Here is a 21714-nt window from a genome sequence, read left to right on the forward strand (position 1 = left end):
GAGAGCTCTTCCTCCTGTTGGTTCCCTCCCCAAACAGCTGCAGTGGCTGGTTCTGAGCTAGGCTGAAGCTGAGGACCACGGACTCCATCCTGCTCTTCCATGTCAGTGGTTGGGACTATGCCTCCTTCCCAGGCACATTGACAGGAAGCCAGGTTGGAGTCAGAGTATCTGGGACTCAAGCGAAAGTGGTGCTTAACCTTCTGTACTGCAAGACCAGCCCCTGAAACTAAAAAAAATTGAGAGAATGAAGCTGATAATTTCATCATGCCTTTGGTCTAATTATTTACACTAAGAATGACCTTAGTTGTCTTTTGAATCAGTTATTTCATGCTCACATATACTAATTTCTGTTTTACTGTGTGGATTATAGGGTTACAAATAAATGTATAAAGTTCCTGATATGTAAGAAGGCAACTTAATGGTCATCAATGCCTCTATTGTCACCACCACCATAGTCACTATCAGTATTGCAGGTAGCTCTGTTTTCATTCGGAAAATAGGGAGTCTTGCCTAATACTGTCCTTTTGTGTGAGGGCAGTCCTCTACTCCATACAAAGCCTATCTTTGTTTGACATTTAGGAAACATCTGGAGGCCCAGTGCCATGGCTCAGTGCCCAAATCCTCTCTTAGTAAAGGCTGGGATTACATATAGGTGCTGCTTCATGTCCTGGTTGCTCCACTTTCAATTCAGCTCCCTGCTTGTGGCCTGGGAAAGCAGTCGAGGATGGCCAAAGCCTTGGGAATCTACACCTGCATGGGAGACCTGAAAGAAGCTCCAGATTCCTGGCTTTGGATTGGCTCAGCTCGGGCCAGTGTGGCCATTTTGGGAGTGAGCCAGAAGATGGAAGATCTTTCTGCCCGTCTCTCCATAAATCTGATCTGCCTTTCCAATAAAAATTTAAAAAAAAATTTAAAAGATGCTTACTGAAGGAAAGCAGGGACACATTGGCTGTCTGTGCTTAGAAGGGAGCTTGTTAGCCTAAAGCAGTTCCAGTGGGTAATTGTCAATAAAAACCAAGCATGCCTGTCATTAGGAACTTATGTTGTGGACAGAGTCACATATGTAAACTGCTTTGAAGGCAATGAAAAGCTTTAAACCAAAAGCTTCAGGAAGTAGTGTTAGGGAGAAGGCTCTGAAGAAGGGTGATGGCAGAGTCGTCCCTGGGGAGGAGAGAACCTGAGCTGAGAGGTGCAGCCATGCAGCAAGCCATGAGCACCCAGGCAAGAGGAACAGCCTGGGTAAAGATGGGAGGAGAGATGTAGCAACAAAAGGTGCACAGGAAGAGTTAGAGGAGGATTGGGGAGGCCTTGGGGAAACGGGGTTTACATGACCATCTGCAGACACTGCTGAGGTACTATGAGCAAGTGCCCAGGTCAAGGAACAGTGATTGGCTTTGGCATCTAGAAGAATCTCTGCACACAACAGGGATAGTGACCACCTCGACACCCCATGCCAGTAGAGTACCTGTGTGGAGACTGAGGTGTGTGGGGCTGCTCATGGCAGGGGTGGGTTCAACTGCATCTTGACCTTGGCATACATTCTGGACTTGCCCTTCTAATGTGTCTAGGACAGCCTGGGCTGACAACCCTGCTAGGGGCTGTCAAGCACTTCATCTTGGGTTTTCTCACAAGGCAAAGATCTCTTATCTAACTTACAGAGCTTTGTTTCACGGATGCAGTTCACATGAGGGATAGCTGAATTTCTTATCCCAGTTTTGCATAACAATACTGTTAAGATGGAGATGACAATAGAGTAGTTAAGACGCCCATAGCCTACATTGGAGTAGTTGAGGTTTTATACCCAGCTCTGCTCCCAGTTCCAGCTTCCTGCTAATTTATACCCTAGGAGGCACTATGCTCAGACTAAATAATTGGGCTGCTGCAACCCATGTGAGAGGCCTGGATTGAATACCTGGCTCCTGACTAGCTCAGCTCTTAGCATTTGGGGAGTGAAACAACAGATGAAAACTCTGTTCACTGTCGCTGTGACCCAGACCAACCAACCAAATAACAAAAACCTACTCAAAACTGGGTAACTTAAATGATAAATGTATCTCATAGTTCTGGAGTCTTAGAATCCAATACTGAGATGCAAGGGCCAGGTTCTTGAGGCAGTGCTCCTTCACTTATACAGGCACCTTGCCATGTCCGTCTTCCATGGAAAGACTTAGCTAGCTCTCTGTTTTGTATTAAGGTACCAATGTCATTCATGACTTAATAACCTCCTAAAGGCCCACTTCCAAATCCAAACTACAGTTAGGGTAGCTATGTAATGAATTTTGAGTGTACTTTTTTTTGTGCTTTTTGTGTACTTTTTTCTAAATGAAATTTTTGTTTTTCATGCTATAGTTTCACAGGCTCAAGGGTTTCCCCTTTCACTCTCCCTATTCCCCCCACTGCAGTGTTTCACCCCAAAGTATAACAATAATATAGTGCTTCAGCAACAGTCACAACTCCATCATTCTGTTATTTAAGTGAATCCTGACATTGTAGATCAATGGTAGAAACTCCAGCATCCTATTGTTGAGATACATTTAACAGTTTCATTGGGAGTCCTTTTTTCATTTGGGAGTAGAGATGTATGCTGCAATGTATCTTCACTTCTTGGTATGCTAGTCTCCGTTATAGAGTTCCTATAGGTAAATATATGCATTTACAATGGTACTTTTAAAGCTTTTGTTGTAGAAACTTAACCATTTCCAAAAATATTTACTCCCATGCCCATCATTCAGGTTTGAACATTACAGATGTTCTGCTGTTAATGGAAAGATCTGAACTTCCCATCTGCCTCCCTTAGTGTTGTGGTTACACAGTTACTTGAGGTAGATGTCATGTACATTGACATGTGTATGTCTCAGCTGCACACATTTGACAAATGAGCACAAGTACCCAAACACACCTTTGTCATAGAACATGTTCATCATTCCAGAGTTTTATTTTATCCTGCCAGTTCTCCTCCTGCCCTAGAAGATTACCTGTATTCTAACTCGCATTAAATTAGTTTTGTCTGTTCTAAGGATTTATATGAGACAACAGAAGGTGTAGTCTTTTACTTTCTGGCTTCTTTCATTCAACATCTATTTCTGTCATGTTCATCCATATCGTTGCTTGTAGAATTGGTTTGTATAATTTTCTTCCTGGCTGCACCATTATTCTGCTTACCCTCCTTTTTGGCGTGTAATGTTGTCCCAGGCTTTTGGCTATTGGTTTAGAAAGTTGTGGGCTCCTTTGAGCACAAGTCTTTTCTGTGAATATAGTGTTCTTTCTCCTTGTAGAGATTGCCAGGTGTAGAATTGGTGCAAGTATGGTGCCTAAGTGTTGCAGTATTTTTCCAAAATGGTTCTGGCTTTCCATGACTATCTTAGGAACGCTTGAGAGTTTGGTTTTCCTCATCTTGGCAAACTTCCAATGTTTTTGATGTTTTAATCTTAACTGTGGCATAGAGGTTTGAGTGGCATCTCATGGAGTTGTTATTAGCATTTTCCTGGAGAAAGATGATGCTGAAGATCTTATAATGTACTTTCTGGCTTTTGGTACTTTTTCCTTTGTGAGTTACCTTTTCAGATTTTTATCTGTTTTTAATTTGTCTTAATTAATGAGTTCTAGATGCGAGGTATTCCTCAGATTTATATTTTACAAATATCTTCACACATTTAATGACTTGTTCACTTATTTTCTTACTGATAACTTTTGATGGAGTTTTTATTTTGGTTAAGAGAAACGTAGCCATTTTTGTTTTGTTTGCTGCGCTCTCACGTGATGTTTTTGTAACCTCAAGTTCATAGTCTTCTGTTTTTTCATAAAACATGTATTACTATTATTACTATTAGAAATATACACAATTAACTGTTTGATCAAACTTAAATTAGTTTTTGTGTGTGTTTGTGTGGTATGAGGGGGAGATTAAGGCAGAGGTTTTTTCCTTACGGATATTCAAGTGAGACTAGCAGAATGTATTGAAAAATCTTTCCCTGTCCATTTAAATTACTATTGTAATTGCCTATATATGTATGGATCTGCTTCTGGGGTATAAACTACTAGGACTTTTGTAATTCCAGTTAAATTTAGAATAAGCTTGTTAATTTCCACAGGATTTTAATTTTGATTAGTTGAATTCCATAGTCTGTTTTGAGAAGAGATGTTACTTAACAACATTTAGTCTTCTGTGTTTCATGTTTTGTAAAATATTCACATGTAAGCAGATTTTGTACATTATATATTCTAAAATTTTGCTATATACATTTATTAGATTTCACATTCTTCAAAGTAGATCTTACAGGATTTTTCTCAGATATTCAAGCCTTTTCTGAAGAGTCACAGATAATGTTATTTTGAGGAGATTCGTATTTGTAGATGTCCTTAATTATGTGGAGGAAAATCCCTCTCTATTCCAAGTTAGCTAAATGTGTTTCTTAAAATTGTTATTTACTTATCTTCATTTTTATTTTTATTTGGAAGGCAGAGAGACAGGGAGAGAGAAATAGAGGAAGATCTTCCACCTGCTGCTTCTCTCCTCCAATGCTGCAGTCATCAGGGCAGGGCGAAGCTGAGCCCAGGATCCTGGAACTCGGTCTGAGTCTCACATGCGATTTGCAGGGATCCATGTTCTTGAGCCATAACTTGCTGCCACCTAGCGTATGTTCCGGATTGGAAGTGCAGGAACCAGGACTCAAGCCAGGAACTTCCATATGGTAAGGAGGCATCCCAAGTGGAGCACTAACCATTATCCTAGATGTCCTTCCCAGCTGAATGCTTGTTATTGCTTTTAAACTTATGAATAGGTGATGATTTTTCTGCAATGATTTTTCTGAATCTGTTGAGGTTTTTTATAATAAACAAATAAGTAAGATTTATTTATTTTTTATTGGAAAGTCAGATATACAGAGAGGAGGAGAGGCAGAGAGAAAGATCTTCCATCCGTTGATTCACTCCCCAAGTGACCACAACAGCCGGAACTGAACTGATCTGAAGCCAGGAGCGAGGAGTTTCTTCCAGGTCTCCCACACAGGTGCAGGGTTCCAAGGTCTTGGGCCATGCTCTACTGCTTTCCCAGGCCACAAGCAGGGAGATGGAAGGGAAGTGGAGCAGCTGGGACATAAACTGGTACCCATATGGGATCCTGGCACATGCAAGGTGAGGACTTTAATCGCTAGACTTCCACACTGGGCTCGAGGTTCTATTCTTTATAGTGTATGTGCTGTCAAAGTGAGCACATTGAGGTTCTACTCTTTAATTTAATCTATTCTTGGTTTTATTTTGCTAATGTGTTGATTTAAAGGTTTAAAAGTTGGCTTATCATCCTGTCCATAAATGCCAGTTGTTCTTATCATACAGTACTGGGTGAATTTCTAATACTGTATTGAAAATTCCTGCTAACATTATGTTAAGGGAGATGTTCCTTTGTCCTTTGTTTCCTGAAAGAGTTGTTTTAAAGTGGGGAACATTTTTTCCTACATTTCATCTTAGCCAAAAGGCCGAGAAGCAATTATTTCTTGCCTTAGATTTAATGGAATTCACCAGTAAAATCAACTAAGCTTGAAATGTACTTTGTGACCATTTTTGATTAGAAGTTCAATGTCTTTGATTCGAAAAGGACCATTCAGATTTTCTATTTGACCTTGTGCTAGGTTTTACTCTCTGCTGCATATTGGGCAACAATCTTAGGCAAAATCAGAAATCTCACCCTCTTGTTGCTTTTTTTATCAATCATTTGCCTGATTTTGATCCCTTTGTAGTACCTTCCTGTAAACTTATAAAGAATCTGTCCAAATTCAGTGACTGTAATCTGTGGGAACACTAGTCTTATTTTTAAAAATAAATTTAGTATTATATATTTTTTTTATTTGAAAGGCAGAATGAGAAAGAAAATGAGAAATAGTTCTTCCATCTACTGGTTTACTTTCCAGACAGCCACACCAGCTGAGGTGTTCAGGACAGAGCTCAGAGCCTGGAACTCTGCCCAGGTCTCCCACATGTCTGGCAGGGGCCCAAAGATTTGGACCACGTTTTTTTTTTTTTTTTTTTTCTGCTTTGGAAGGTGTGTTAGCAGGGAACTGGATTGAAAGTGGGGCACCCGGGATTTGGACTATTTCTTCAACGTGGGTTGCTTGCATTGTAGGAAGAGACTTAAACCCCTGTGTCACAGTGTCCACCCTAGGAAAATTAGTCTGATCAAGAAATTGCTCTTGTCATCAGCAGCTGGAATTTGACCACTGCATCTGTGAACAGAAGTGAAAGGGCCCCTGTTGCCTAGCACCTTCACTTTTGCCCTAGGATGAGTAACAGAGAGTAGGATCCACTATTCTCAGACGTAGTCAAATTTCAAAGGTTATTTCACTGAGGGTATCTGGATTTGTGAGAGTCACATGCCCTGGCTTTGAGGAGATCCAGCATGTCATGGTTGAAAACCAAGGACAAGATGTATAGCATATTTCTGTGGTCTTGACTCTCCTGGTCACTCCTGGCTGGTGCTTTTTATTTATTTGGGCATCCCACACATTTCCCACCTCTCTATTAGTCCTTTCAGCCCAAACACAGAACGAAGCCCTTTCTTCAATTCTCTAGAATCCTTCTTGGGAGCTTTAAGTGTGCTCAGCCATGCCTTTTCTTGAGTTACAACAATGCCACAGAGAAGTCCTCACCACTTCCTGCCCCAACCCTTTTTTCATCTCAGGCTGAGATGCTACTTTCTCTTTCAGCCCAAACTCCCCTCCCTATACCCTGTCTTTCCAGCTTTGGCTTTTGCCAACTGTAAAAAAATCACTCTGGTTTCCCAGAAACTTTGTCACTTCTGTGTCATAGCCTCAGTGCATCCCAGCTCCACAGGAGGTCCTGGTCCTCAAGATCGACCACATTAATAATTGCTAAGCAGTCACAGTCACAGTGTCCACGGGGAGGAATTCTGGTGTCAGTGCTGAATGGGGACTGTTTTCCCCAGCTTCCCCAGACTCCCAACCTCTAATCTGTTCTCTGTTTACCAGCCTGGTATCCTACCATTCAGTATGATTCTGGTGCTAACTGCCTGGAATTAACACAGACCTCATGGATTAAGGGGTTTAGTTCTAGAAGACTGTCTCCACTTTAGATACCATTCAAAAGTCCTGTGTGTCCCACACTTGTATCTTAGCTGGATACTAAAGCAGGGCTTCCCACATCCCTCCCAGTTCAATGACATGCTAGACTGGGACACAGAGCTCTCTGAAAGCATGATACTTAGGTTTGCAGCTTTATTAAATGCAACTCAGCAACAAACAAATGGAAGAGACTACAGCAAGATTTTGGGAATAGGGCACAGGAGGGTCTGTGTGCAGAGTTGGAATGCAGCATCCTTCTGCTACATCAGGACCAGTGCTGAGAAAACAGGCTTGCTTTTATTTTGTCCCCCCAGCCCCAGCCCCTCAGACAGAGAGAGAGAGAGAGAGAGAGAGAGAGAGAGAGATGGAGAGAGAGAGAGGGAGAGAGAAATGAAGTAAATGGATTTAAGGTTAGCTAGAAGTATTTTTTCATTTGTGTGTGTGTGTGTGTGTGTGTGTGTGTGTGCTTTACTTCAGCTTCCCTTTCTTTTTAACTGAATTAATCAATTTGAGAGAAAAAAGGAGTGGTGGGGGATACCTATCCACTAGTTTATTAAGAGAGAAAGAGATGGCAAAACAAAGGCAGAGATAGAGGTAGAAGGGAAGGGAGAGAGAGGAGAAGTTGAAGGAGAAGAAAGAGTGAGAGAAAGAGAAGAGGGGAGGGAGAGAGAGGGAAAGAGAGGGAGAGGTTTGAAGGGAGAGAAAGGGAGAGAGAGGGAGAGGGCAGGAAGGAGGGAGAGAGAAAGAAAGGGAGGGAAGACAGAGGGAGAGAAAGGGAGAAAAGGAGGGAGAGAAGGAGAAAGGGAAAAGAGAGTGAGCAAGTGAGCTAGCAAATGAGCATTTCCATCTTTTGGTTCACTTCCCAAATGTGTCAGATTAGACCAAAGGCTGGGAACTCAACCCAGGTTGCTGATGTGGGTGAAGGGACTCAATCACTGGATCATCACTGTTATCTCTCAGCATCAGTGTGAGCAGGAAGCTGGAGTCCAGAGGCAGAGCTGGATATTGAATCCAGGAACTCTGATACAGGACTCGGGTTACTAGCTGATGGGTGATGTCCTAACTGCTAGCTAAACACCCTCCGTCTTCTCATTGCTTTTTAAGAAAAGTCATTTATTTTTTATTTGAAACACAGATTTATATATATATATATATTTATTTATATATATATGAAGACAGAGAGAGAGAAGGAGAGAGAGAGAGAAGGAGAGAGAGAGAGAGCGCTTACATTCACTGGTTCACTCCTCAAGTGACCATATTGGCGAGCAGAGCTCTGCTGGTCTGAAGTCAGGAGCCAGAAACTTCCTCTGGATCTCCCTCATACATACAGGGACCCAAGCACTTGGGCCATATATGCTGCTTTCCCAGGCACATTAGCAGGGAACTGGATTTATTTCTTTTCAGATTCAATGAATACTATGAACTCTGTCCAGAAATGCATAACCTTGCAGACTTTAAGCAGCAGGGTTGAAATCTTTGAGTGAAATTATTTCCTGAGGCCTTTTCATTTTCCTATTGAGTTCTTGAAGAAGAAAGACCAAAGCCTTATATGGAAACTACAGAATTCACTGTGTTCCTTATCCTTGAAACCAGTGTGTTCTATTCAAGCAATTCATACCTGCTGACTGGAAAGATGAATGTGATTCTTCATGGGCAATCTTTTGGGAAACACTTTTACTCTTCTTTGGCTGGGTATGTTTATTTGACCCTGTCTTCTCTAGTTTCTCACCATCATCTGACTTTGCCATCTCAATGCTGATCTCTGGTCTGACTCTTGAAATGGGAATTAGCATGGTTGTTTCATAATGAATTGTGAGCTCTCCTCTGTAGACTCTAGTTTGGTGGTTCATTGATTTCCATTACCTTGGGTTGCCCTTGGAAGGTTTCTAACAGATGGCACACACAAAAATGGAACTCTGGGACCAACAGTAGTGACAGCCACTACCACCTTTTGTCCTGAACTGACAAGGGTTGGGGAAGGTCTCCCTGAGGCTGGTGAGACCAGTGCTGTGTGAACTCTTTGCAGGCAAGTGGTTCTAGGGAGAGGAATACAATTGCCCCACTCAAGGTTTGACATGAAGGGTGGGAGGGGAGTTATGCCCTGACTTCACAGCTTTTTCATCTACTAGCAGGAGGCTTGGCTGAACCTGACTGGAAGGCAGACAGTGGGCAAACCTGGATGATGCAGTGTGTGGAGTAGCCTCCTCGGGGCACCAGAAGGGCTGAGCAAGGCAGAGGATGCAGATCTAGAAGATCAAGCAGAGAACCACAGCTTCACTCAGTCAGACAAGGAAGCAATGAATCTCTTGTAGAGGAAAGAAACTGGGTATCAGGTACTGTAAGATGTTTGGGGCAATACCTGAGGTCTCCAGGGAAGATTTGGGTGGTCATACTCTATATTAGGTGAAAAACAAAAATACTAAGAAAAGGTCTGCTAATTTTTGGTATGATCTCCAAGGTATTGAATGACAACAGAATGTTAGCTTTAAGCTTCGTGAGTGCCCCACGAGACACGTGAAGATAGATTTAGGTGTGTTCTAGAGGATGAGTTTGGCATCTACAGATGAGCACCATAGGGTCCAGGAGACAAAGGACCTGGCACTTGAGAGGGGTTGTGATGCAGGGCTGTTGTATTGTCTTTGGAGAGTTGGCATGTCTTAGTTTCTAAAACCTGCTTTGCACTTTCCAAGAGTCCTGGTGGTGACTATGCAAGTATGACTTCCTTGCTGCCAGGCTACTTTCTGGATGGCTTTTTCAAACTGGTCTCCTCTTGAAGTCGCTGGAAGGAAGAATTGAACCCAGAACAGAAGATTAACATCTGAGATTTACAGGTGGTTAGCACTAGCCAAGGGCACAGTCCTCTTTGTGAGTTCAAAATGGTTTGTGTCTGTCCACATTTCCTGAATTACACAGAGAGGCTAAGCAGGAAACAAAACAAAACAAACAGCACAATTAACTGAGAAGATTGACCAGCTCTCATTTTTCAGGCAGGGATGCTAAAGTCTTGAGAGTAGGGCCTAAAATTACCACCACATTGCTAGCAAAACTAAGATACCAAGTGGGGTTGTCTCCCCTGGTTCCCAGACTTGTGCCTTATGTGGGGAGGGGTGCAAGGACACAACATTTCCAGGGATATTGTGTGTCTCCCTCCTCCCTCAATCAATGTGCCTTGGACTTCTGACCCACTCTCTTGGAATTCTATATATCTGAGAAGTGGGATAGGTTTGCCAGGGATCTGGGGACAATTGTCAAGTTGTGGCCTATATCTGTGGAATGGAGTAAAGCTGGAGGACTGGGAGACACTAGGATCTTGCATTTGGCTGCATTAGCTGAGTGCAACTCTTCTTGCTACATAGCTGGCCACAGACAAATGAGATAGACTCAGGGGAGTCTTGGCCACAGGGGGGAAGCCACTGGAAAAGGAGCCACAGTTCCTTATCAATATCACTTTGCCAAGAATTGCTGCAGAGCTCTCTGGGACTGAGCATCTCAGTCCAAGATGGGATCAAAATCTGCAAATGCTTATGATCAGACACCTATTTAGGTATTCCATCACCCACGGGAAATGGAGCAGACAATGTGAAGGTCAGTATTCATGGCTCTGATTCAAATAAAGGAGTTCTATTTTAATAAACTTTTATTTCATTAGTATTCTGATACGGAAAGAAGGGTATGATCTCAGCAGCTGAATTAATGATATTTCATACCTCAGAACTTTAATTTTGGCCCTGTTAGGGAGAGGGGCTCATCACAAGGTGGTGACGGCTAACAGCTGGTGAAAGTTAACCAATGAGTGTTGAATGTGTCCTCTTCAACAAAGCACCTGCAGGTGACAGGTTTCCAGTGATGGAGTAAGGGAAATGAGGTGCTGAACACAAGAAAGTGCTTCATGGGGGAAGGAGTTAGTTGTCCTGGAGCAGTAAGAGTTGTGCTACAGTTGGCAGAACCCGAACACAAACCGTGTTGTCCCCTCTTTCATTTTTGCCACATCACCTGCTTACAATGCATCTTCTTTCCCAAATGCTTACCTTCCATTTTCTGTCAATATTCTTCAGTCTCTCACCAGCCCCTAAGTTTTAAGAGACTGCTTGGCATGTGAGCTGCTCTGACCTAAATGGTCTCACAGTGGTCAGCTGTCTCTTGCCCTTTATTTCTCACACCTTGTGTTTCCCAAGCAGGCTGTACTCTCTGAAGGGCGCAGCTTGCATTGTGTGTCTCCATGTGTTTCCTAGAGTCATTCCCTGCACTTACTTGGTAGTCAGTAAATATTAAAAGAAAGTGGTACTTTTTAGACCCAACTCTGCAAGACTCAAAGGAATTGTTTTATGCAGCAAGTTCAGAAATAAGAAGCCAAATCCCACAAAAATTGCTTCCTTTTGCATTCTTCATTTTGATGATGTCTCTAAGGTGTGGTTTTCTGGATTCTTTATGTCACTAATATACTCCAAATTACCTTATATTTCTGTTTTATCTTATGGATAAGAGGTGACATGTAAGAGTACAGGGTCCCCTGTCACCTACAGTGATACACCAAAAACCTGCAGGCGTAATCACAAAAATAGATCTGAACAGAGCATTTAATTAAAGGCTCTCTTACCTTGTACCAGTTAATTATGCCTCATAAAGTTAATTCACACAGGCAGAAACACCCCTGGAAATCTGGAGTATGTTGAATGTCATTCAGTCATTTGAGATAACGGTGATTAAGACTACACTGAATGTAGTCATTCTGATCCAGGCACTACTTGGAAGTCTTTGAGCAGATGCTGCTATACTCTGGGAAAGAAGCAAAGGAAGAAAAACAACCGAATATTTTGAATGATGCAAATTCTGTGTGAGAGTTATTTAAAACACAAAGTCTTTGGCCTACTGTAGTTGCAGGACATCCAAAGTCAATCTGCTGACCCTTCAGCTTGGACTCAAATTAGCCTCTACTCTTGCACATTTATATAATGATAATTGTTGAAGAAGTATCTCCCACTAAAAGCACTTTTAGAAAATGAGGGCTGACCTGACATTTGCCCTTTCTATCTCAGAGTCATTAGCTACCTGAGTTACTTCAGGGAAGTTGGTTACTTAGCTCCTGGGCACCCAACCTTCATCGTCTTGTCCAAATCCTGCTCTTTGCCTGCTTTGCTAGGAAAAAAATCATTCACAATAATAAAAAAAAAAATCAAACCACAGTCCCAGAAAGCCACCTGCAGAAATTCTGCCTTCTATCCTTTGTTCTTTACAGGGCTCCATCTCTACCTAAAAAGAAAAAAAAAAAATCAAACTGACTGGTTGCTAAGTACAACTAAAATACCTTACACAGAAGAACAGTGTGTGTGTGTGTGTATGTGTGTGTGTTCACTGTTTACTGAGGAATCAGCTGTTTTTCTCGCAGATGCAGTCTTTTTTGCAACAATCTTTGAGATTGTCCTGCTTTCAGGACATTTTTGAGATTTTCATACTCTTTGAAAGATCATTAGCTGCAATGACCAAGTAATTAACCTAGCACAGGGGTAGTGAGTATTTGGTCCACCGGCTGTGTAAAATCCACAAAATCATTTGGTGCATATGGAATGCTGGTTTTGCAGGTGGTGGCTTTACCCACTGTGCTGCAATTCTGGCTCCATAGGTTAGTTTTTTAATTTGATAATGTTGTATGGTACACCAATGATATAAATATCCAAATGGCTCTTGGCAGATAAGAGGGTTTCTAACCTTGACAGACCTACAAAGGATACAAAGACTTCTTTTACTCACAAATTGCTTACAGTGCTTGGTCTGTGAGACCAAAAGGTGCATGCGTTTCATTTACAGTTACATCCTCAGAGTCTAGTATTGTACCTGGTGCACAGTAGAGCAACAGGTCATGTCCACTAAGTACTCTACAATTTTCATGAAAAATGATACATTTAAAATTTAACCTAACGAATACATGTATGTGTTAAATGGTCAAATGTATCTTGACAGTCTTGCTTTTTCAGAATATTGGCCTGAAATGGGAAAAGTGTATTCAGAAGTATAAATTAGTTTTACTTTGGACAGCTCTTTGGTGTCAGGAGCCGTGCACTATAGCCACACTGAAGCCATTTTGAATATAGACCTATGGGACAGTGGAAACCCCTGGTTGGCTAGATGCTTGGGAAAGAAGTTATGAAACTAATCACACGCTTAGCTTCAATTGTTCCTAGCAACTGTTTCAGAATGTGATTGATGCTGTACTTACCAACATCTTGTTACTGATTACCTATGCTATTGTCGATATGCTGGTTACTATTGTTGATATGGTGGCTGCTCAATAACAATCGGTCTTGAGACCATGGCTTGCGTCCCAGCTTCTCTTTCCCTGAGCCTTAGTTACTGAAGAATATAAAAACCCTCAGTTGAAATCAATAAACTGACAGCTTGATCAGACCTACTGTCTTGCTGTCCATTCTTTGTGTCTCTTGTCCCTTCATTCTCTCCTAGGTGGCTGCGACCCCGTTGACTGTCCTGCTGGACAGGACAAATTGGCGCCCAACGTGGGGCTCGAACCCACGACCCTGGGATTAAGAGTCCCATGCGGACAGGACACTTTGGGAATGTTGCAGGAGACTGAAATTAATAGGCAGAGCAAGAATGGATTAGAGGTAGCTGAGCCAACCCGTCTCAAAGCTAAACGAACTACAGACTTGAGGTCTTCGATTTGCCCTTGACCTTTCAAAGCTTTTCTTGGTGTCCTGGCAATTTCATGTTTCCTATCTTGGTTTCTTTTTGTTACATCTTCATAATGCTGGACCCATATCTGAGAGGTTCTCATGGAATCCTTTTTTCAATTTCCATGAGATGTTTGGCTCAACATAAAAATATCCAGCCTCAGTTCAAAAGACCCCACTTGTGTGACTTCACCAGATTCCTTTAGCTACCCTCCTTCTGCTTGCTTCTCTTGCCTTGCCTCACTCACGGTGGCTATTCTTAACCTACCTCCTTCTTCCCTCTGGCACACAGCACACCTCCCATGTTGCTGCCTCTATACAAACTGGCATCACTGTCTAGGTCTGCCTCCTCAGATCCTTGCATCACTATTTTAGATTCCTCTCTCTCCCTATTAATTCTCATCCAGAGTAACAGCTTTCTCATTTCAACCCTAGAGATTATTACATGTATTTGGTTTAGAATTTTTGCATATTTATCTGTGTCGTGTCTGTCTTTCCTTGGATTATCAAGTTTGTGAAAGTTAATGTGCTTATTGCACATCCACATTTGCCATTGTAGACTTGTTGCCAGCACAGTGTGTGCACATTGAATATTTAATGAATAAATAAACAGGTGCCCCTAAGGCACTGGGAGAAAAATCACAGAATGTTTTGGCTGAGTTTTTTTTTGTTTTTTTACATGATCATTTCTTTCATTGCACATTCTTGCTCCTAGAGGACAGGAGCCATGTGTTTAGGTTATTTGTGTCAAGCATTGCTAAAAGAAGCCAGAGCAATTAAGAAAATATCTTAGTCCTCCCAAGCTTTTGGACAGAACATATGCAGTGATTTTGTTGACTCTTTGGATCTCCATTTAAGTGCTTGATTTGTTTTCCATGGTAGTAGCTGAGCTGAGGAAGGAATCTCTCAGCTGGTGCAGTTCCTGGTTTCTTCTCCCTGTCCTTGTTGGTGATGGGCTTTGGATGCAACAGGGAAGAAGTTCATGTTCCCTTTGTTGGCAGCTCTGAGTATCATCTGAAACACTGGAGCCAGGTTGTTTACGTTGGGAAGCTCTGACAGAATGCCAGGGCCTGGGGCCCATGTGGGGACAATTCCAGCCAGATGGTGTGCCATGAGTATTCTATGGAGATGTTTTCAACATTTCCTCATGGTCCTAATTGGAGCTAGGGCTGAGGGCTGCTGCCACAGAGGCTCTTATTTTATGAGTGGGCAAGTCCCAGAGAAGGTTTCAGAGAGGCTCCAATGAACTGGTCTAAGTTTTCTGAGACGAACTCAAATAGAAAAGCATTGCTCCCAAGCTAAAACTCATTTTCACCCCATAAAATGTGGGAAAAAAGTCTGAAATGGCTCTGTAGCCTTGGAAACTTGTGACGAGAAAAAGCTGTCTGGTGCCTGAAGTTTCTCATTTGATTCCCTACACTCTTGTTCTTGTCAGTGTAGATAGGATTTATGAGGTCCACGGACAGTGAGGCCAGGATGACTTGGAACTTGATTATTTGGTGTGTCAGGGTATTCAAGAGAGAAATAACACCAGGAGATACAGGCAGAAATGCCATTTATCTACCCTTAGGCGTTTGACATAGGACTCTGGGTATTCCTTCAACCTGTGATCAGAAGATTTGCATTTGATTCTCCACTTGGTTATTTATTCTGTATGATTCTGAGCAAGTCACTTAGCTCCCAGAGCCTTAAACTTCTCATTTGCTGAGTGTGGACAATGGCATATGCCTCAGTGGTTCCTGTGCAGATCAATGGGATAGTGTTTGTATAGTCCTTCAGTGCAGTGCTAGGTGCATACCAAACAACTCAGCAAATGGTATAATTGGCAGTGATGAAAGTAAAGTTCTGTTTACATGGCTGATGGTAGGGTCTGGGACGGTAAGAATATTTTTCTTCATGTTTCTATCCTCAGCTCCTGCTGTGGGTCTTAATTATAGTTGTTGAACTAAGTGGAGCAGGTTGTAGTCCTCTGCTTACAGTGGGGTTGAAAGAGCAAATGTGCAGCTGAAGCTTTCTGGAGGGAAAACAAGTTGAATAATCAGGGAAGGTTAGTTCCAGGAACCAACTCTAGTTTTTCTACAGAACAGAGAACCTTGTAACTGTTCAAGCTCAGTGGACAGAGAATGTTAGCATGTGTTTCAGGCACCTGTGGGGCTGCTTATAACTGATGCCTGGGCTTCACTGTAGAGTTTCTGGCTCAGCAAATCAAGTAGGAAACCTCTGAGATGGACCCTAAGGATTCCATCTCCTGGTACTCGTACCCTTGTATGGGCCCTTTCTCCTGAGTGTGAATTTGGCATAGTGACTTGTAATGAATATGGTGAAAGTGGTTGAACATCACTTTCTAGATTAAGATGTGAGGACTTTGTTCTCCGAGTTCCTTGCCCTGAGGGAAGGCAGTTAACTGCTGCGAACTGATCTGTGAGGACACCCACACAGCAAGAAACTGATGTGTCTGAGTAAAAGCCAGCAAGAATAGTCGGCCTGCTACCAGCCATGTGAATGAACTTGGGAGCATTTTTTTTTTCTCTCAGATTGACTTTTGAGATTATTGCAGCCTGGCCAACACCTCTATTTTAGTCTTACAATAGATTTTGAATCAGAGGTTCCCACCCCTACCCCCCGGGAACAGCATCTTTCACAAGTTCCCAGTTGCTGCTGGGTTAGGAACCGTATTTGAAGAACCACTGGTTTATCATCATAGGATCATTCTGTCCTTGGATCTCTAATGACTAGACACCTTGGGGGTAACTAAGGCATCATTTAGGTCTATTTGTCAGATGATAAGGCAGGTAAATAGCAGGACACTTTGCTATCTCTGCCTTCGGTATCCTCTGTACCATCAAGAGTTGATTCCTGGGACTAACCTTCCCTGGTTGTTAAAGTTAATTCCAGGGGCCTGGCGCAGTAGCCTAGTGGCTAAACTCCTCACCTTGCACATGCCAGGATCCCATATGGGCGCTGATTCTAAATCCAGCAGCCCCGATTCCCATCCAGCTCCCTGCTTGTGGCCTGGGAAAGCAGTCGAGGATGGCCCAAAGCCTTGGGACCCTGCACCCACATGGGAGACCTGGAAGAGGTTCCTGGCTCCTGACTTCGGACCTGTGCAGCTCTGGCCATTGCTGTTGCTTGGAGAGCGAATCAACGGATGGAAGATCTTCCTCTCTGCCTCTCCTCTTCTCTGTATATCTGAATTTCCAATCAAAAGAAAACAAATCTTTAAACAAATAAATTTAATTCAAAGAGAATTAATTGAATCTCTGATATGAGATAGGACCCATAATTTTATTTAAACAAAGTGTTAATGTTTAAAAATATTTTCCTGGAGTGAGCATTTGGCTTTGTGGTTAAGATGACTATATCCTATGTTGGAGGGTGTGGATTCAAATCCTGGCTCCAGTTTCTTACTCCAGCTTTTTTCCAGTGCAGACCCTGGGTGGTGACAACTAATGATGTTCCTACCAGCCATGTGAGAGATCTGCATTGTAATTCTGGTTCCTGGTTCTTAGCCTAGCCCTGGTCATTGTGGCTATTTGGGGTGTGAGTCAATAGATGGGTGTTCCCTATCTGCCAGTATCTCGCTGCCTCTTGTCTCTCCCTCTCAGCAAATATTTTCCTAGTTAATATTTCATATACCTCTCTAGCAAATCAGAGGGGTACGTGATGGTGATGTTCTTATCACCTTAGCAATAAGAAACTAGAGTCATCAAGAGGTAAAGTGAAATGCTTAATAGCATACGACGATAAAGCCAGAGTTAGGATTGGAACTCTTGCCTCCTGATTACATGAAACTACCTTTCACTCAAACCTATTCGTCAATGTTTATATTCAGTGATTATTCATTATTTTATGATGTCAGAGCTCAATACTCTTCAGCAGCATGAACTCCTTAACTTTTAGTGAGGGTTATGGAAGACTGTTAAGTACTAAGAATATAGTCTTAGAGTTTGTGATTTTAAAGTATATATAGCTTAGACACATGCAGACTGAGACTAAACCTGGCCCAGAGCTATTTCTTTAGTCTCTCATGGGCCCTGTGGGTTCTGTCTTATATCCTCCTCTTCATCTTTCTTTTCTTTTTAAAATATTTTTTAGAAGATTTATTTAGCTTCACTGAAAGGAAGATCCACAGGCAGGAGAGACAGAGAGAAAGATTTACCATCCTCTGATTTACTCCCCCAAATAGTCACAATGGCTAAAGCTGAGCCACTTAGAAGCCAGGAGGCAAGAGCCAAGAGCCAGGAGCTTCTTCTGCGTCTCCCATGCAAGGGCAGGGTCCTCAGCCTTTGGGCCATCCTCTACTGCCTTCCAAGGCCATAAGAAGGGAGCTGGGTGGGAAGAGGAACATCCGGGACATGAGCTGGTGTCCATATGGAATCCTGACGCTTGCAAGATGGAGGATTAGCTGACCGAGCTATGACTCCAGGCCCCCATCTCTCTCTTTCTTGTGCTTAATCATGAATTCTGCTCTTGCTGAACTTTTACTTAATTTTGATCTTAACTATTTATGGTGACCCTGGCTTTCATTCAGGAATGCCTCTTCAATTCAAGGCCTTAGCATCACCTGATTAGACTCTTTTAGTGTCATTTCTGAAGATAGAGAAACCTGTTGAGCTTCTGAGACTTGTGGTTTGGGTGCTTCCTCACCATCAGATAGGTAATGGAGGGGACTTCATGCCTTGAGATCCACTCAGCAGAGTCAAAAGAAAATTTGGAAAACTTTTTGATAAAGGCTATATAAGGATTAGATAGTAAATACTTTGGACCTTGTAGGTTGTGTGATCTGTATTGCAGCTACTCAACTGTGTGCTTTCAGGACCTAAGCAGGCATAGACAATACCTTAAGAAGTAAGTATGGTATGTTCCAACCAAATTTTATTCCCATGAACATGAGTAGACTAGATTTGACACCTGGGCCATAGAAACACCCCAAAGTCTGTTAACTTCTTCATTAGGAATGATTTAATACTATTCCTTCCTTCCTTCCTTCCTTTCTTTCTTTTCTTCTTTTTCCTCTCCTCTTCCTCCTCCTTCTTCTTTTACTGTTGAATAGCTTTCAGATGTTTGTAGGTCCTTCAAGACAGAAATGCCATTGTGTTTGTATTTATCACAGCACTAACATTGCTCAAAATGTTTGCCCCTATCAAAAATAATTGTTTACATGCTTATTTTCTTCCTCTTCCAGAATGTAAATTTCAAGAGAGCAAGTCCTGTTTTATCTTTGTTGCATCCTGGTTCAGGGCATTCAACAGAGTGGGTTCTTAAAAATTGTATATGCCATTTTAATGAATGAATAAATGAATGACTGAGTATTTGAAGACAGTATCCCAGATGGATAAAATGGGGGTGAAGGAGCAGAAGGGAGATTGTGTTCATTTCCTATTGCTGTAAAACAAACTACCATGAAGTTAATCACTTAACACGTATTCGTAATTTCATAGTTTGCCGGGGTCAGGAACCTGGATACCCCTTGCCTGGGTTCTCTGCTAAGGCAAAGCATGGATGCACATCCACAGAAATGTCCATTTCTAAACACACTCAGGTTGTTGGCAGAATTTGTTTCCTTGTAGGATGACTAAGGGACTTCTGCTTCTTGACTGGATATTTATGAGAGGCTGTCCTCAAGGGGAGATGGAAAATTCCCTGGCTTGAGGACCTCCCCTCTGCAGTTCACACAGGGATATTTACGTTTTCAGGGCCAGCAGAGAATGTGTGTTAAATCACAGTTATCCATACTGAAACATAATGAAAGGAGTGATATCCCATCTTGTTTTCTGTGTTCAGTAGGTTAGCAGCAAGTTTATAGGTTCTGCCTAAACTGTAGTTTGATTCACTGGGGGTCTCAGCTGAAGACATGTCTGTCCCAAGAGCACAAGAAGAAAGAGACATGGTCAAGGAGAGGCACACTTGGCATTTTGTGTTTCAGACATTTTTTTTCTTATGAAATTCACTGTTAATTCCACAGATTGTGACATAGTTTACAGATTCAGATTAGGTGTCCCCAGTGTCTTTTAGAAGCTTCCAGGATCTCAGATTTGTGGTTTGGTTAGTGACTCATGCTATTTGGAATCTGGATTTTACTTTCATTCTGGTGAAGAGAATATTGGGAGAGGAGGAGGTGGGGGAAAAGACACACACACACACACACACACAGAGAGAGAGGGAGAATGTCCATTTAGACTGGTTCTGATGATCTCTGGTTAGATAAGATCTGGGAGAGTCTGGATAACAAGATGGGTAAAATGCTAAACTGAGAATTTATGGCACCCAACCTGGGCCTATGTACATAAGTGACTTTATGGGACGCATATAGTTGTTAGCCTGGAATTCTCTTAAAGAGAAGCTTCATCCAGTAACTAATGAATCTGGACTGCTCACTCAGGTGAGTTACTTAAGGCAGCTTTGCAGAGATATCCCTAAATACTTTGACATCCATTATTGCTGCTTGTCTCTGGTCCAGGTCATCTAATGGACTGGAAGGGGCTTGCCTATAAGGCTTGGAGCTAAGAGGATAGATTATATGTATTTTAAAATAATCCAAAGAAAGGAATATATTGACTATGCTTATGTTAGAGGAATCTGCAAAATACCTAACACATTTAACTGAATCTAAGGCCACATCACTTATTAAGGCACACCATTATGTATATGCTCTTAGAGGCAGCAAAAGTGCTTGATATGAAACAATGAAAATTTGTTGATTCTAAAAATATCACTATTTCAGAGATACTAATATGTGTACAAATGTTTTTTAGAATTAATGTGTAATGCCTGCTTCCTAGTGCCCACATACCTGGAATTTGTATCACAAGCAGGCAATCCTGATTCTCAGCAGAGCTGGGGTCGATAAGACCTGCGAATATGATACTGGCTACTTTGCACTCACTAGGAGAATAAAACCTCAGAGATGGAAGCCTCTTGTGCTCTACAGATGGTCTTCTGGCCTTTGCTGAAAGATGTGTTGAGTTAGACTAGATGTGAATCCCTGGTTAATTAAGTACAAGAATGTAGTTGACAAGATGGGTAGAATTCCAAGCTGAGAATGTAGGGTGCCCAGCATATCAGATGCATGTCAGTGGTTCTTTGGGAAATGTACCTTTGTTGGTTGGATTTTTTCTGATAGAAGCTTCATGAATGAAACTGAAGAACTCACTCGTTCACACATCTCATTTTTGGATGTAATGTATCAGATAATGGCATCCCTGTTTAAACTTAAGCCCATGGTTACCTAGATTTTCCACCTGTATATGTTAACATTTATGCAATAATAAGGTTAGTGACTCCTGTGGAATGAGAAAATGATGTTTTTTTTTTAAAAATATTTTATTATTTTATGATACATTCCATGGGCTCTGGGATTTCCCTTCCTCCTTCCCCAAACCTCCACCCCTCCCAATCATTTCCCTTATATCATTATAATAGTATAGTCCTTGTTAATCAGTCATAAACCCATCATTCTGCTATTTAAATGTATCCTGACATTGCACGTCTGGACAATGGTAGAGATCCAGCATTCTATTGTCAAATATATTTAAAAATTTCATTGGGAGTCCGTCTTTGATTTGAAAGTAGAGATGCACACTGCCTTGTATCTTCACATCTGGATGTGATAGTCTCTACTATACAGTTTGCTATCATTCCCATAAATGAAAAACCATAAAGAAATCAACAACAGGGAGAAAAATAGAAAATTAACTACATGAAATTAAATAACTTAGTAATGAATGACCAATGTGTCGCTGAAGAAATGAAGAAGAAAACAGAAAACCTTCTTGAAGAAAATGATGCTACTGTGTGACATGAGTCAGTGAAGAAATTAGTAAGAAAAAGCTTTTTTGAATGAATGAAAATAAAAACAAAAATATCAACCCCGTGAGATGTAGCAAAAACAGTATTGAAAGAGCTATTGATTTTGTATTTTGCATTAAGGTTATTTTATATCAGAGAGAACGTATATG

Source organism: Ochotona princeps, chromosome 8 (assembly GCF_030435755.1).
Source record: "Ochotona princeps isolate mOchPri1 chromosome 8, mOchPri1.hap1, whole genome shotgun sequence".
In the NCBI taxonomy this organism is placed as follows: Eukaryota; Metazoa; Chordata; class Mammalia; order Lagomorpha; family Ochotonidae; genus Ochotona; species Ochotona princeps.